General features: G+C 43.8%; 1 protein-coding gene across 4 annotated transcripts in view; it reads right to left on the bottom strand.

Annotated features, from left to right (window-relative positions):
- The window catches only part of LOC111872344 (myosin-I heavy chain), a 160,864-nt gene that overhangs the window by 60,528 nt on the left and 83,640 nt on the right, over positions 1 to 16,696 (bottom strand). The gene's annotated exons all lie outside the window — the stretch shown is intronic.

Raw genomic sequence — 16,696 nt, 5'->3', positions numbered from 1 at the left:
AGCTTTACATTATTGTAGCCTATGTAACAAATAATATGAAGATACGCAACTGCAGAGAGCCCTTTAACACTTCAAACATTTCGGAAGGGACCTGTTTCCTCATTAGTCCGTACAAACTGTGTGCTATATAGTGGGAACAGAAGCACATAATATAAGCGTTCATTTCAGAATAAACACGGCGTAAAACTGAATCTCAATTGCATAACTCGACATTGTAAAGCACTGGGAACTTTTAAACGAAAACACGCACATTTATGCCAGTTCTTCTGCTCTTCCCTGTGGTGTTCTGTAACCAGAAAGCGTTTTATCGTCAACAAAAGTATTCGACAATTTCATCACATAACTCTATCTTAAATATATCTGTATGTACGTTATATCCTTGTGTAGGCAACTTTACGGGGGGAAAAATCCCATGTGTTGAACGATAGGATAATTCTGGTTGCAAACATATGCAGAAAATTGAGTGTAGTTATAAATATTGTAAATATTTTATCGCACCCTCATGTTATGTTCTATTTCCAATTGTATTATATTTCTATCAGCATGACTTCTGTGCAGATACACTGTACGATAATTACCTACTAGACGTTTCGGCCTTTCGGCCAAAATCAAGTATGCAGATTCGCTGTTAGCTGCACTGCTCACCCCTAACATTAGCCAGTGTTTAAAGTAAATATTTTTTTTATTGATGCATTATGGTGTAATGCTACCATATAAATCCTTGATAAAACGATAAATATTGAAATTGTTAAAGTTAATTTTGTTAAGAATGACGTCTTCTGGGATGTGGTGCCGTGTAGATCTTGTGTGAAATGACGTTTCAGAGGAACATATGGCCTCCGAAATATTGGTTTATAAAAGACCTACATGGCGCCATATCCCAGAAGACGGCATTCTTCATAGTTACCGTCATGAAAACTTAAAATCTTAAATGTAGATAATTAACGTACAGTTTAAAAGTGAGCCGGGATGGCTCAGTCGGTATAGTGACTGGCTACGGGCTAGACGGCCGGGGTCGGAGTTCGAGTCCCGAGAGGTGCCAGATTTCTCCTCTCCACGTCTTCCAGACCAGTTCTGGGGCCTACCCAGCCTCCTATTCAATGGGTACCAGGGTCTCTTTCCTCGGGGGTAAAGCGACCGGGGGTGAAGCTGACCACTGAACTCCAACTAATGCCAAGGTCAAGAAAATATTGATCTATACATCCACTCCCCAATACGCCTTCATTGCGTAGTGCTTAACTAGTTAAGCACAGGGACAACTTTACCTTGTACTTCCCCTATAAAGTTGCTGTGTTGACGGAAATTAATACAATCACAATGTAGTTACTTTCTAAACTCTGATTACGACACACTATCAAACTATTTCAGATAGACAATAAGATAATTTGCCAGATTATCCCTAACCTAAATACTACCCTTGCAAACTTACATTTTTATGAATCTGCGGAAGTTTGCACGGGAGCCTCAGTGTTCAATCCTTGTAGCGCACAGTTCTTGTATATTGACTGTGGCCGAGATATGTAGCAAAGAATAATTGAACTGATGTTGTGAGTGTCAAGATGTGAAGACGTTTAGTTCGTCAGACACATACCAACGTTTCGGGAGAATATGCTACCTGCACCTTCAAGCATCCCTTTCTCTTCCACAGCCTTCTCCAGAAGATTCTTACTTCTTTGGATTTCGTAACAGTAATTTCTTTACAGTGCAATATCGTAAGGGTTGCGTCAAACCCCAAACTGGAGGACCAGGTCCCCGTATTTATATCACCCCGACATCGGGTTCCTTTTCTTTGCCTTCTACGACTCGCAGGGTTAGGGTGGGGGGTATTCTAACCCGCAGCTTTCTACAAAATGGGTACCGGGGTAAAGCGGTCGGGGCGTGAAGCTACCCACTCACCTCCAACTAGTGCCGGGGTCAAGAATACGTGTATCTATACACCCACTTTCCCAAACGACTTCATGTCGTAGCGTTTAATTAGTTAAGCACAGTGACAATTTCTTTTTGTCTTCACGCGGTAACTGCAGAAAAGTGCTGGAAGCTTATGTCACGTGGGGTCCATCACGGTGGATGCAGGAAGGCTCAGAAGGTGTGGTATAGTCCGCAGCTGATATTGATCTGTTTCTGTGCGGGTCGCAGAGAGGGTTGGAGGCGCCACAACCCACACACGGACACAACGGGGATTCGCCGACTTCAGCTGTTAAGGAGAGGGCAGAGCTACAGCTCTCTTTCCGAACCAGGATAAACACCGAACTAAGGACAAATGAATGTCACACACCATCGTGAAAAGCGTTTAGAATCTACAGGATAAACACCTTTATTTGAAATTATGTACGCAAATATGATGATCTCTGTCGTAAACGGGAACTGTTCACTGGGAATCCACAATTGGGCTCAAATAGGCAAAGGGATTAATATCAGGACCCTCTGCCAGAAGAAGGAAGGACCTGTTGAAATTAAACAGAGTCCAATTAAGATGGGTGATATGACTGTTTACAGGACACTGTCATCTAAAATGACACTTTTTCAAACTGGGATTGACAGATGACCCAACCTGCGAAAGGTGCCCAGAAGAAGATGAATCAGCCACACACATCCTCTGTGACTGTGAGGCCATAGCTTACTTAAGATTTCGTCACCTGGGTCAGTTCTTCATGGAACCAAGTGACTTATGACGCCCCCATAAATAAAGTCTTAGATTTAATTCGAAGTGTAGGATTAATAAAGGGTTAATCCAAAGGGGAAGCACAATAGATCATTGAAGGTCGCAGTGCGAGGGCCGGCTTTTATGGCCCACCCCTTACATACATACAAACGGGAACTGTTTGCTACGTTGTCACTGTTACAATTAAGACAAAATACTTTTTCATAAATAATGCCAGGGTCCACAATGTTCTATAAACCATGAGAATTGCCGCAAAGGTGCCGAGAGCCTATCCTAAACCAAAATAGTCCAGTCCACATCTCTCTTTCTCTCTTTGGAGCTCATTTCTCAGTTTAATGATCACTTTACAGATGGTAGGACTCCTTAGACGGGCGATCAGCTCATCGCAAGGCCTCTACCTAAACATAGGACAACACAAACACAGAACAATGCACACAGCCATTCATGCCTCGAGTGGTATTCGAACCCATGATCCCGGTTTCGGAGCGAGCTAAGACAGTTCATGCCTTAGACCGTTCGGCTACCGTGACCGGCTTAAACTATTTTAGTTCTCGTTAAATTTGTGTGAGAGTTGAGTGTTTGATGTAGGGATTGCCATAAGAGGAACAGTTGCGTCAACATAAACTCGTTAACCGATCGTTACGGTTATCGTGAAAACGCGCGCTTCCTCCGTAAAACTAATGGCAGACGTTTTAAGACTGTAAACAAGCAAGAATCCAACAAAACAGAGCGATAATAAATTACCGTACAACAGTTGGTACGCCACCAGCCACACCTGCTCTCTGTATTACACTAGCTAAACGTTTATCGACTACTTCCATGCTCGCTGATAGAGGAAACAAAGGGCGTGTTACACAGATTGCACGCCTTTCAGTTCCGGCTGTTGATGAGAGGTTAATTTCTGAAGACGATATCCTAGAAACTGGGGGGGATGCAAGTAATACGCCTGGAATGCGGTTAAATATGAATACATCACTTAATGTACCATATCTGCAGGTTATGAAATAATACAGGATGATTTTTAACGAAAATGCAAAGTTACGTATGTTTAGTCAAAATGGCACTGGAACTCTAATATATGTATAACATTACTAACCTTCCTAATATTCGGTTATTATTGAAAAAAGTCACCCTCTAGAAAGTGAAGAACTGTGAAAATTCCTGAAATAATACAGGGTGATTCTTAACGATTTTAGGGATGTTTAGCCAAAATGGCCCTAGTACTCTAATACATAAAGTTATTAGCATTCTCAACACTGAGTTCTCGTTGAAAACATTCACACTATAGAAAGCGAAATAATATAATACAGAGTGATTCTTAACGATTTTAGGGATGTTTAGCCAAAATGGCCCTAGTACTCTAATACATAAAGTTATTAGCATTCTCAACACTGAGTTCTCGTTGAAAACATTCACACTATAGAAAGCGAAGAACTGTAAATTTCTTAAATTATACAGGGTGATTTTGACGAAAATCCAATATTAGGAATGTTTCGCCAAAATGGACCTAGGACACAAATACATAACGTTATTAACATGCTTAAGACTGAGTTCTTGTTTAAAACAATCACTCTGTAGAAAGTGAAGAACTGTGTAAGTTCCTAGAATAATACAGGGTGATTTTTAACGAAAATCCAGTGTTAGGGGTGTTTCACCAAAATGGCCCTGGCACTCTAATGCATAACATTAACATTCTGAGCACTGAATTCTCGTTGAAAACAGTCACAGTGTAGAAAGCGAAGTTTTGTAGAGGCTCCTATATCAAATGAACAAGATATGTAGAGAGTGAAGAGTTATTCTTCTGAGATATGACGTGCAGTCCGCAAGCAAGAAGCAAGAAAAACGCATCATGCTGAGTGACCCAATTTACAGCTTACTGCTTGATTCTTCCTCGTTCCTTATTTATCTTAGGCCCTGAAGATGCAAGAAAAGCCTTTATCCGAAATATCGTTAACTTTACCGGACTAGGCAACGAAACATCCGAAAATATACAACCTTTTACATTCACCGCTGTGAGAATCTTAAATCCATCGAAATTTCTAATCATTCATAGGAAATCACGAAATTATAAAGGTAAAAGCTAGTCCTGTAACAGGCCGTTAAGGCCCATAAGGATGTAAGACGTTGTGGCTCCCACATCTTGTTGACAGCCGACTCTCAAATGGCGGTGAGTTTGTCAGCCTTACGCGCCAGCCACCCTTTACCCCCAGGAAGATTCCTGGTGCTCATTTCTGTTAGAGGCTGAGTCGACACCAGGGCCATAGTGCGGTTGAAAGGATTAGGTAAATTAAAAAAAAATCCACCTCATCGGGACTCGAACCCGCGACCTTCCGGCTTTCACCATAGTGCCTCAACCAACTACGCTACCGCGTTCCCCAATCACGTAATTATAACAAAAAAGTAATAAATGGAAACTCCACCTTGAACAAGTGTTACAACCGCATGGGCAGAAAAGTTCGCATGTTTCAACATAAAAACTGTACGTTTCTGAGGGCAACCAAAAGAAAACCTTGGATCCAAAATGAAGTTTTGTACAGTGACTGTTGTCTACATTACTGTACTGAAGTCAAGCCTGGACGGTAAAGAAAACAACTACAGAAAATGAGTGTCAACACTTCCGCGTACCTTACACGAGTACATTCGATATTCTGTACAACAGACGGGTGACAGAAGTCTCAAACTCAAAACCAAATAATGAAACTAATCGGAATATACCGACCGCCTCTGTGGTCTAGTCATCAGAGTTCCTGGTTACAGAGCCAGAGGTTCCGGGTTCCATACCAAGCGCTACCAGATTTTCTGAGAAGTAGTGGGTCTTGAACGGAGTCCATTCAGCCTCGTGAGGATAACTGAGAAACTATTTGAATGGAAATAGCAGCTCCGGCATAGAAAATCGAGATTAATGGCCGTGGGGATTCGTTGCGCTGACCACGCGACACCCTCTATCCGCTAAAGTTGGCACTAACTTCGCCGACGAGCGGCGGTCGCTCGGTCGGTATAGTTCGCTTGCGGACTAAAACCACGGAGGGGTTTTCTTTTTGTTTAATCGGAATACATCTTTTTTGTCGTCTAGTTTACGGCGGTCTCAATATCTGGATTACATAGCGTCGAATGAGAGAATGACAAATGAACGATAAATTCGAAGGGATCCGGAAATCGGCGATCGTGGTCTAAATGACGTACCATCCTGGAATCTGCCCAAGACACTGGGGAAAAACACGGAAACATTGAAAAATCTGGTGTCTCTGCCTTAGATTTGAGAAGAGTACCTCCCGAATCCAAGTCCTGAGGGCCGGCGCTACGGTCACCTGTCCAATAATTTGCTTACATAAAGAGGGAGAGGAAAGAGGAACAGGAAGACGGTAAAGACGCGGATGAGAAGGAGAGAACTTCACCTCCCCAGTCGAGGAAAGAAATCTGTGCTCATGACGTCACCGCATGACTCACAACCCAATTTCTCCCCCCCATTTTATTCGAAAAGAGAGCGGCCGGGCGATATGATTCAAGTAACGCTGTAACTGTCGCGGAGGGTCTACAAAACGACTGAGCATGCGCGTGGTTCAGAGACATCAAGCATAACAATCTGATGTGCTGAACTATAAATATCATTTAATTACATCAGGTTTAATTAGAACTTCCTGTTAAGAAGTTAACAGACCTTCTTTTATTCGAGGATTTTGGGTTCAAATCTCGGTCCAAACACCGCCGTCCTTGTCGAATTTTTTTTTTTAGTTCATCTCGGTAACTTCACCTAAAGAGAGAGGAAGTGACAGGAGATAGGAGAAAGCTGCACAGTGATGAGCTTCATAACTTGTAATCTTCTCCAAGTATAATTAGAATGATCAAGTCAAGGAGGATGAGGTGGGAAGGGCAAGTAGAACGAATTGGGAGAAGACGAATTCATATACGATACTGGTGGTATAACCAGAAGTATAGAGAACACTAGGAAGACTATGACGGAGGTGAGCGGCCTCCGTAGTCTAGAGGTAACGTTCCCACCTCATGACTCGTAGTACGCGGGTTCAAATACCCGGCGGAGGTCGTCGAATTTTTAAGGGCGGAAAAATTCAGGGAAAAAGTCCTCCGGGAGGGACTTTAAGCCGTGGGTCCCGTGTCGTAGCTTTACGGCACGTAAAAGAACCTGCCGCCCAACAGCAGTCACTAATACCTCCGGTAGATGGGGGAAGCATTATAGATACTTCTCAGCCAGTAGAGAGCCGGTCTCGCTGGCTGGGTGGGACTGATGGTAAGCACCAATACCGGTAGGATATAGAAGCTGGTATAAATCATAGAGGGAAGCACAATGGACCACTACACGTCTATGCGCATGGGGAAACCCACCCTCTCTAACTAAGACGGAGGTGGGTGGATAATATTAAAATGGATCTTAAGAGAGATAGAACGGGGTGATATGGACTGAATTGATCTGGCTCAGGATAGAGACCAGTTAAAATAAATCTTAGAGTTCTATAAAATGCTGGGAAGTTCTTAAGTAGCTGTAACACTGGCGGCTTCTCAAGAAAGGCTCAGCTCCATGAAGTTAGTTAATTTGCTATCTCAGTAACTTCAAGCAAATCCCTGGAACATACTTAAACATGGGCAAGACCTATGTACGACATTTTGATTCTAAAGGGTTCTGACGATGGCGTGTAACACTTGAGATTAATGGGTTTTTGGACTTTTGTCCATCGTCCGGTATTCTAAACAACACAACGTTTCGGAAACTGGATCTGTTTCCTTCCTCAGGTGAGGTGGAAGACGCATGTTCTGTTGGGTCCGCGAGCAACGGCTAACCTCAGTCACTGGATGGTAAATAAGCAACGTGTCCGTCGTGAATTTCATGGTTTTTCAACACGACTGTAACCAGGAACCTCCAAAATACAAAAAAAAACAGGATTCAATCCTTCCGTGTACATGTACCTGCTTCAAAACACAGGATAGAAAAATAACTGATACAAAACCTGTCCATTTATAACATGTCGTTACTCAGTGAACAAAACATGTTCCTACAATGTTATGTTATCATCCGCACTTCCATACGAATTTACATTGTAACAGCAACAACAAAAATTTCATCTCTAGAAACTTCGCTAGGATTGATTTGTGTTATCTTCATTAAAACTAATGTTACGCGGGATATTGTCTTCTCCAGCATGGCATGTTATCTACCTTTCAGACGTGATGCTGTCTTGTTTCCAGACGCCATTGTGAGCCATCTATTTCAGCAGGCAACTACACCGATCCAGTCAGAAACAATAGTTCACAGCTGGAAAAGATACTTCCAAGGTACTAAAAAGCTAATTCTGGAGGAACCTTTATAAACACGGAGAAAAAGAACATTTCTACAGCCTGCAACCACAAAACTGACGAGTTCGGGGGGGGGGGNGGGTTCCATTCGGTTACAGAAAACTTTTACCATTCAAATCCATTCCTTGCACAATGCAACTGCTACACCAAGGGTGTCAACTCGTGACTCGCGGGCTGCATGCAGCCCACCAACTGTATTGTTATTTATTTTATGATGCTTCAGTATCTCAAACTACACAGTTTTGAAGAGTACGACGATTCAACGCTAGATGAATCCAATCCACATCCCCATCCTAGATCTCTAACATCAATTTTAATATCCTCACATTCACGTCTAAGTCTTTCTGTTGATCTCTTTCCTCCAGAATTTACCACCAGAAACCTCTATGCACTCCTCTTCCATGCGTGCCACATGCCCTGCCGTTCTTATCCTCCTTGACTTTATCATATTAATGATATTTTGTGAGACGTACAAGTAACATTAAAACGTATTGTATTTAAGTAGGCACTTCTAACCCTTACGTACCGTATTATTACTTGCGCCCTTGGGTTTTTCATATTTGATCACTGCAGGGAGATGCTACATATGATCTGCATGATGGAAAAAAATTATGATAAGGCCCGCGGATAGGTTCCTATGTTTTAACGTGGCTTTTCAGTGGTTTTACAGCCTATAATGCACAAAAAAACTACCAAAAAATCTCAACGTATGTTTCTATGTGGCCTTTCAGTGGATTTACAGCCTATAGAGCATAGGAACTGCCTAAAAAATCTCAACGCATGTTTCTATGTGGCCTTTCAGTGGATTCACAGCATATAACGCACACAAAAAACGCCAACAATCTCAGCCTATGTTTCTATGTGGCCTTTCAGTGGATTTACAGCACATAACGTACACAAAAAACGCCAAAAATCTCGATCTATGTTTCTATGCGGCCTTTCAGTGGTTTTACAGCCTATAACGCATAAAAACTGCCCCAAAATCTCATTTTTCTGACGAGACTTTACCTGAAGCTCAGTTACGTATGCGAAATATACAAGTTTTCGTTCCGACAGATGACATGCGCGAATACTGCGGAAATCGCTTTACGGATCTGCAATATACAGGAAGTATTTCTAGATCTGTCCTCTGGTTTGCGCGAGAGGGGAAGTAAGACAGGAAGTTGCGGGCTGTGGTTTCAGCTCCACTGGGGGGGGGGGGAAGAGCACAGTATGAATATATGAGGGGTAGGCCTCCTCGGCCCTTGCACCGCGACCTACAGTGGGCTATTGTGTTTAAGAGCACAGTAACTAACGCCCTACTACACCCTATAACCCAATGCGCATTCTGTTAAGAATGGCCAGGTCTAATAGGACGGACTGTAAGAGCGGGGTGCATCTGCCTTTTCCGGTACGTGCGTGGGTTTTGGCATTCTGCACACGTGCAGCTCCCCCGGAGGGACACAATGAGGTTTTGAGTTCCACGTTCTCAACTTACAGAACAACTTATCCTGTTCGTGGCGAAGACCCAACAAGTCTTCAATGACGGTATTTCTCTGTCCTTCAACAGTTCCTCTCCATATGAAACTGATTGCCAGGGAGAATTTGGTGGGAAACTGGGATAAACATAATTACAAATTACCGGAGAAAGCTCAGGTAGCAAATGACGTGAGAAATTCAATTGATCAACGAATTTCCCCGCCTTTCATGGAACCCAAAAATTTGTTCACCTTACTCAGATTACGACGGCCTCTGTGGTCTAATGGTCAGAGTTCCTGGCTACAGATCTAGAGGTCCCGGGTTCGATTACCGGAGCCACCAGATTTTCTGAGAAGTAGTGGGTCTGGAACAGGGTCCACTCGGCCTAGTGAGGATAACTGAGGAGCTATTTCAAGGAAATAGCGGCTCCGGTCTAGAAAACCGAGATTAACGACCGTGGGGATCCGTTGCGCTGACCACGCGACACCCTCTAACAGCAAAAGTTGGCACTAACTTTGCCGACAAGCGGCGGTCGCTCGGTCGGCATATTTCGTTAGAGTACAAATTATTTAAGGGCAGAAACACAGGGTATAAAGAAGGAATAACATTGAAAAGGAAGAGAGAAAAAAACAAGACGAACAAAAAGGCATCCGCAAAGGGGGAAAATTAATCGAATGATTGGCGAACGTGCAGCACGATACACCTTGAACAGTTCTTAACATCTGCGCCAGACAATGAGTGTCAGCTTCACGCCCGTGCCACTTTACCCCCGAAGAAACATCCACCGGTAATCGTTGTGTATGAGGGTGGATGGGCTCCAGAGCCAGTCTCGATATTATGGAGAAGAGAAAATCCTTATTCGGAATCGAACCCGGCTCCTCGGTCGTCCATCCCGTAGCCTAGTCGTTATACCGACTGAGCTATCCCGGCTTCGACGCGATGCGAAAAAAAAAAACGAAAGAAGGCTGGATTATTTCTGCATTTTGGAAGACAGTCACAGGCTCTGGAACTAACTATTTGCCCCACCTATCGAGAAAGGTGCGTGCAAGCGCTTGCGCTGTTAGATGATCTGGTCTGAGATGATCAGAGACCCTGGGGCGAGTGAGATGATGAAGCCAGGCTGGAACAGCAACATGTCCACAGCAGGCCACCTGGGAAACTTACTCACCCTTGACGAGGACTCAGATCACACGCTGTGCCCTAATGAACACCAATTTGGTGAGTCATTGTGTATGTTTAACAACACGAAGATAAGCGAATCGGTTAAGACAATGTAGTCCAAATTAATTAATTCTTGTATGTGGATCATTACGTCCGCCTCTGTGGTCTAGTGGTCAGATCCAGAGGTCCCAGGTTCGATTCCCGGCGCTACCAGATTTTCTGAGAAGCAGTGTGTCTGGAACGGAGTCCACTCAAGCTCGTGAGGACAATTAAAGAGCTATTTCAAGGAAATAGCGGCTCCCCTCTAGAAAACCAAGATTAACGGCTGTGGCAACAATAGAACAACCCGTTTCTAAGCAACAGCTTCGCAAACACGTGCCCACGGTAAATACAACTCAACAACAGATAGGCTGTGTTTTCTGCGTGGTCCGTGCCGAGGAGTTATCTTGAAGACAACTGGCGCTACAAGGGAGTTCATGGTTCAGCTGTGGAGTGTTAAGTAGCGGGCAACGGAAACGGAAGAATCTCCACTGCTAAGGTTCGTTACCGGGATACATCTAGTGAGGAATAGCCATTGGGGAGAGCTGTTACCAAGTAAAGACTAGTGGAAGTAGAAAGAGAAGATTTAGTGTGGAGTGATTGGTAATGTGGGAATCAGCGATAGTGTTACAGTTATTTGTAGTTACGACCAGTAAATGGTCAATAAATCTATTTACCAATATACCAAATATATAGTCACTAATACAAGTGACAGTATAATAGAGTACATATTCTACCAGCACTGAGTGGGCCACAGGATGTAAAGGAAAACAGTTGCCGTCCATTATCCCCGAAACATTTTGTTTCAGTGAATATAACCTCCCCACCACTACAACACCCCAGGTGCACAAAATCCCATCTCCTGTTCTAATCAATTAAGACATCAAAACGTAATTGGGAGGCGAGATTACAAATGGTCATCCCAAGCTACGCACTGGGGCGTCAGCAGAGCCATCTTCCCGCCGGAAGAACAATTACTTGCACCACACGCCGTGAGTACAAACGCACTACCGCCTCTCCTTCCACGGTGTAAACAACGCGATCAGTCTAATCGAGCGAGAACCCTGGCTTACCGACAGTTTAGTTAAATGACAGGTAGGGGAGGGACATGCGCAGAAGGGTGTTCAAGATCCTGTGACAATCCTAAGACACCGACAAGTCTTCATTATAACATTAAGACAAGTGAAGTGACAGGAAGTTGGAGAAAACTGCATAATGAGGAGCTTCATAACTTGCATTCTTCTCCAAGTATAATTAGAATGATCAAGTCAAGGAGATGAGATGGCAAAGCATGTAACATGAATGGGGGAAAGAGGAATGCATATAGGATATTGGTGGGGAAACCAGAAGAAACGAGACTACTAGGAAGACTAAGACGTAGGTGGGTAAATAATATTAAAATGAATCTTAGAGATAAAGGATGGGGTGGTATGGACTGGATCGATCTGGCTCAGGATAGAGACCAGTGGAGGGATTTTGTGAACACGGTAATGAACCTTCGGGTTCCATAAAATGCTGGGAAATTCTTAAGTGGCTGCACAACTGGCGGCTTCTCAAGACATGCTCAGCACCAAGAAGTTGGTTAGTTATATTTTCGAATCAGAAAAATTTGATGGTTTCAACTTCATGTTGATAATGATAGAACATGAATACTCAGCGATGACAAGCATATACCGAAACTGGCACATGCAGACAAAACTGTCGTCAGCATTATCACATTGAGTTGGTTCAAATTCCGGCTTTCATTTTAGAGACATACCCGTTTCGAGTCTGGCCCCAGAGACCTGTTGTACACACAGACACACGAGATCTATGGTTTTCTCCAAGCTCTCACAAGATTGAAACATTATTTGTGTGCCTCGGAACGCCTCCCCGAGATGACTACAGACAGGGTTTTTTTGTTTTTTTATTACTAATGGGGTGGGACTAAGTCCCTTATACTGCGGCCACTTCTGGCCTATTGTACCAGCCCCAGATGATAGGTGAGGGTGATTGTGGAGCAATTGAAGGAATGCAGATTGGCAGGGGAAACCAAAGTACTCCAAGAAAACCTGACCCAGCGCCACTTTGTCCACCACAAATCCCACTTGACCAGACCCTGGATCGAACAAACAGACAGGGTTACTGTAAATATTTTAAATTTAAAATAATATGAATAATTTTTCTGATAAAAATCATTTATTATGTATCAAGACCAATCAGTCATCAGATTACATCTTGAACTGGGGTACAACTCTGGCTAAAAAGGTAAAATTGTCCTTGTGCTTAATTTATTAAGCACCAAGCTATGAAGATATATGGGGGAGTGGAGGTATAGCTCCACCGTTCTTGACTTCGGCACTAGATGGAGGTGAGCAGTCAGCTTTATGGCACGGATGCTTTACTGTCCCTGGTTCCCATTGGATAGAAGCCTGGAGTGAGGCCCAGGGCCGGTCTATCAACCGTGAATAAGAGTAAAATCCCTTATATTTGCCGGGAATCGAATCCCGGCCGGCCAGCTCACAACCCGTCGCTATACCGACTGAGAAATTCAGAGTAAAAGATTTACCTTTAGTTATAACAATTACATTTAATGTATAACACGTAGAGCTTAATTTTATTTTCATCTTTTGTATGAGTGTGCTCAAACTGTAAGGTATAATTATAAAATGGCACGAGGCCACAGACGTATAGGGTAGGTAATATGCACAGAAGTTTCGCATGTGCGGTTTGAAGTGAAAAGCTGCTGTCAATTTCATGGTTTCCCCGATCAGTGGGCGGTCACATACCGGCTAACAAGCTTTCGCTCACAAATTACTTAACCGCAAAACAGTAACACCGTAACAAGCATGAGGCTTGGTGACATGCGATTTGAAACATCGCTGCAACGAGCGCGATAATTAAAAGCTTAAAAGCAAAATACCAAAGAACAGTTATTACTTTCTTAAACATCAACTTAACGGATATAACCGTAAAACAGCTCAAATATTTGAGAATTCAATTTCTACATCGAGAAAAAAACGCCACGTCTGTATTAAAGAGACCACTTGCTGTATAGGAAAGAAATCAAAAGAAATATTCAATATATGTCACGTGTAGGGTGTGTGGCTATAGACGGGGTATGGATTGGTGAATAGATTTATTGACACCTTATACACACGACTCGGAACTACAAGCACTTACAGCGCTATCGCTGTCTACACGCTTTATAAATCGTACACGCTAAGTCTCCTCCAGCCTGCAATGTGTTCACTAGTCGTTGCTTGGTAACAGCTCTCAACAATGGATATTCTTCATTTTCCGTGCTCACGTCGTTACTGTCCTGAGAATATCCCACAAATGAACTATACTGCCATCTCTTTTCAGCCTCCCTTGTAGAACAGCACCTACAGTGAATCCTTAAGTCACGCGGAAATGAACCCACAGCCTTACCCCACTTCTCGCTGTTACATCTGTTAGTGATGTATAGCAAAACCAGTATAAAACGGAACCCGTGAGAAGGGGCTGATCTAAAAAAAAATGGAAACTTCCTTTATCGGAATCGCCTCTGGTCCCAGTAATATAAATTTATTTCCCCCCCCCCTTGGCACTACAGCCCCAGTGGGCCTAGGCCTACCTCCATGAACTTCTCCGTTCACTTCGGTTTCTGTAGATCTTACACATTCGGTAGGACTCCTTGGGCGGGTGATCAGCTCGTCGCAAGGCCTCTACCTGTACACAAACACAGAAAAAAGCACACAAACATCCATGCCCTGAGTGGGATTCGAACCCACGATCCCGGCTTCCAAGCGAGCGAAGACAGTGCATGCCTTAGACCGCTCGGCTACCGTGACCGGCAATATAAATTTAATACCAATGTAAAATTACCATAAAAATAGAAATTGGTTAAGGTGGAAACGGAAAGAAAATATGGTGACTGCGGTTAAATGGGTCACGAACCACTCTAAGGTAGGCCGCACACCGGCATGCGTCAAGATACGATGACTGCGGCATGACGCAACGAAAGGAGCACAGTTGAAACTAATGAGATTATGAAAACCGCCGCACACCGGTCTGAGTCATGATTCTGACGTCAGATTCATGCTGACGAATCACGAATGAAGCAAGGCTGCGTCTTTTGTCTCATGTCTTGACGCTTGTCTTGACGCAGTTGGTGTGCGGCCGCCCTAACACGCTAGTGTTAGGATTCTGATACAGGCACAATTCTCAAAACCGGATATCCGGGTTAGATAACAGGTTATTCACCACCAACCTCATTACTTTTGTATTGCTGCTTTAAGTACCACATACTTACTTCAACTGAGTTCACTGTCAAAACGGTAACAACTGTCAAACTGTTCAATTAAAGTGAGAATTTAAAGAAGCCTTACAGAACACTTTGGGATATGCTTTGTATAGCGATTGGTTCGAATCCCGGCACGGGTAAGATTTTTCTTGTCTCCAAGGCGTCCAGACCGCTTCTGGGGCCCTCCCAGCCTACTATACAATGGGTACTGGGGGCTCTTATCCCACGGGTAAAGCGGATGAAGCGTGAAGCTGACCATTCACATCCATCTATTGCCGAGGTCAAGAATTGTGGAGCTATACCTCCAACCCCCCATATGTCTTCATGGCATAGTGCATTATGCACAGGTACAACCTTTCTTTGTCTTTAGCTATACTGACCCGGCCTGTGCTATAGACAACCCGGAGGTTTTTTATTGCTAGTGGGGTGGGACTAAGTCCCTTTACTGCGGCCACTTCTGGCCTATTGTACCAGCCCCAGATGATAGGTGTGGGTGATTGTGGAGCAATTGGTGGAATGAAGATTGGCAGGGAAACCGAAGTACTCGGAGAAAACCTGCCTCAGCGCCACTTTGTCCACCACAAAACCCACTTGACCAGACCCTGGATCGAACTCGGGCCGCCGCGGTATAAGCCAGCGACTAACCGCTTGAGCTATGGCGCGGCCCTTACCCGGCGGTTACAAAATATGTCTTCCATGGTCATATTCACTGAGAATCAGCAGCAGACACATTCATCGATAAACGCCCACCCTGATCCCAATCAGTTTTATATAACATTTTAATGTATGGGTGAAAAATGTACGATGGACTTACTATTTCTTCGGACAAAGAAGACAGAAGACAGACAAAGAATTTCTCAATGGAAGCCAATTGGTAGCCAAGAAGGAGTATGCTTAAAAACATTTATTTTGGGGGAGAAAGCTGGATGAAAGTAGCTCAGGACTGCATCCAAAATTAGCAGTACTGAGCATCTGGGTGCTGCCACCGATTAGTAAAGGTAAATAGGTAAAGCTATTCCTGTAACAAGCCCTGGAGGCCCATAGGGTTGTGAGACGTCGAGGCTCCCACATTTTCTATACAATCGGCTCACAGTTGGCGGTGAGGTTGTCAGCCTTACGTTCCCTTTACACCTCAGGAAGATTCCTGGTAATCATTTCCCTTAGAGGCTGAATCTACCCCAGAGACATAATGCCGCTGGAAGGATTAGGTAAATCGAAAAATGTAATAACACCATCGGGAATCGAACCCGCAACCTTTCGGCTTGTAGCATAGTGCCTAAACCAACTACGCTACCTAATGCACCTGCCATCATTAGTAAGAAAGTGAAACAGTCTGGTTGCGACCCATTTAATTTACAACGAATGGCTCATATAAGCCAGGTAACAGAACTAATAAAAATAATGGGCGAAAAATACACGTGCAGACACAGTCGTTCTGACAGCTCTGGTTAATGAAAGGGTCTAAATGTGCCAAAGGTTTGACCTTTACAATTTATCGATCTTTGAAACAACACTGTCAGGGAGGATTACGCAAACAGGTGACGACTTCAGTGAAGCTCTACGTTGGTTCTGAGAGAAACATCACGACACTGCAGAAGGAAGTTGAAAACTGCGTATGAATCAGGAAGAAAGTACCCATTAAATTAATTATACCACGTACACAGGAGGGGCACGCGGTAGCGTAGTTGGTTGAGGCACTGTGCTACAAGCCGGAAGATCGCGGGTTCGAGTCTCGATGAGGTGGATTATTTTGCAATTGACATAATCCTTCTAGCCGCACTGTGGCCCTGGGGTCGACTCAGTCT

The sequence above is a fragment of the Cryptotermes secundus genome, unplaced genomic scaffold, assembly GCF_002891405.2.
Source record: "Cryptotermes secundus unplaced genomic scaffold, Csec_1.0 scaffold55, whole genome shotgun sequence".
Taxonomy (NCBI): Eukaryota; Metazoa; Arthropoda; class Insecta; order Blattodea; family Kalotermitidae; genus Cryptotermes; species Cryptotermes secundus.
This window is presented reverse-complemented; position numbering and strand designations above follow the sequence as displayed.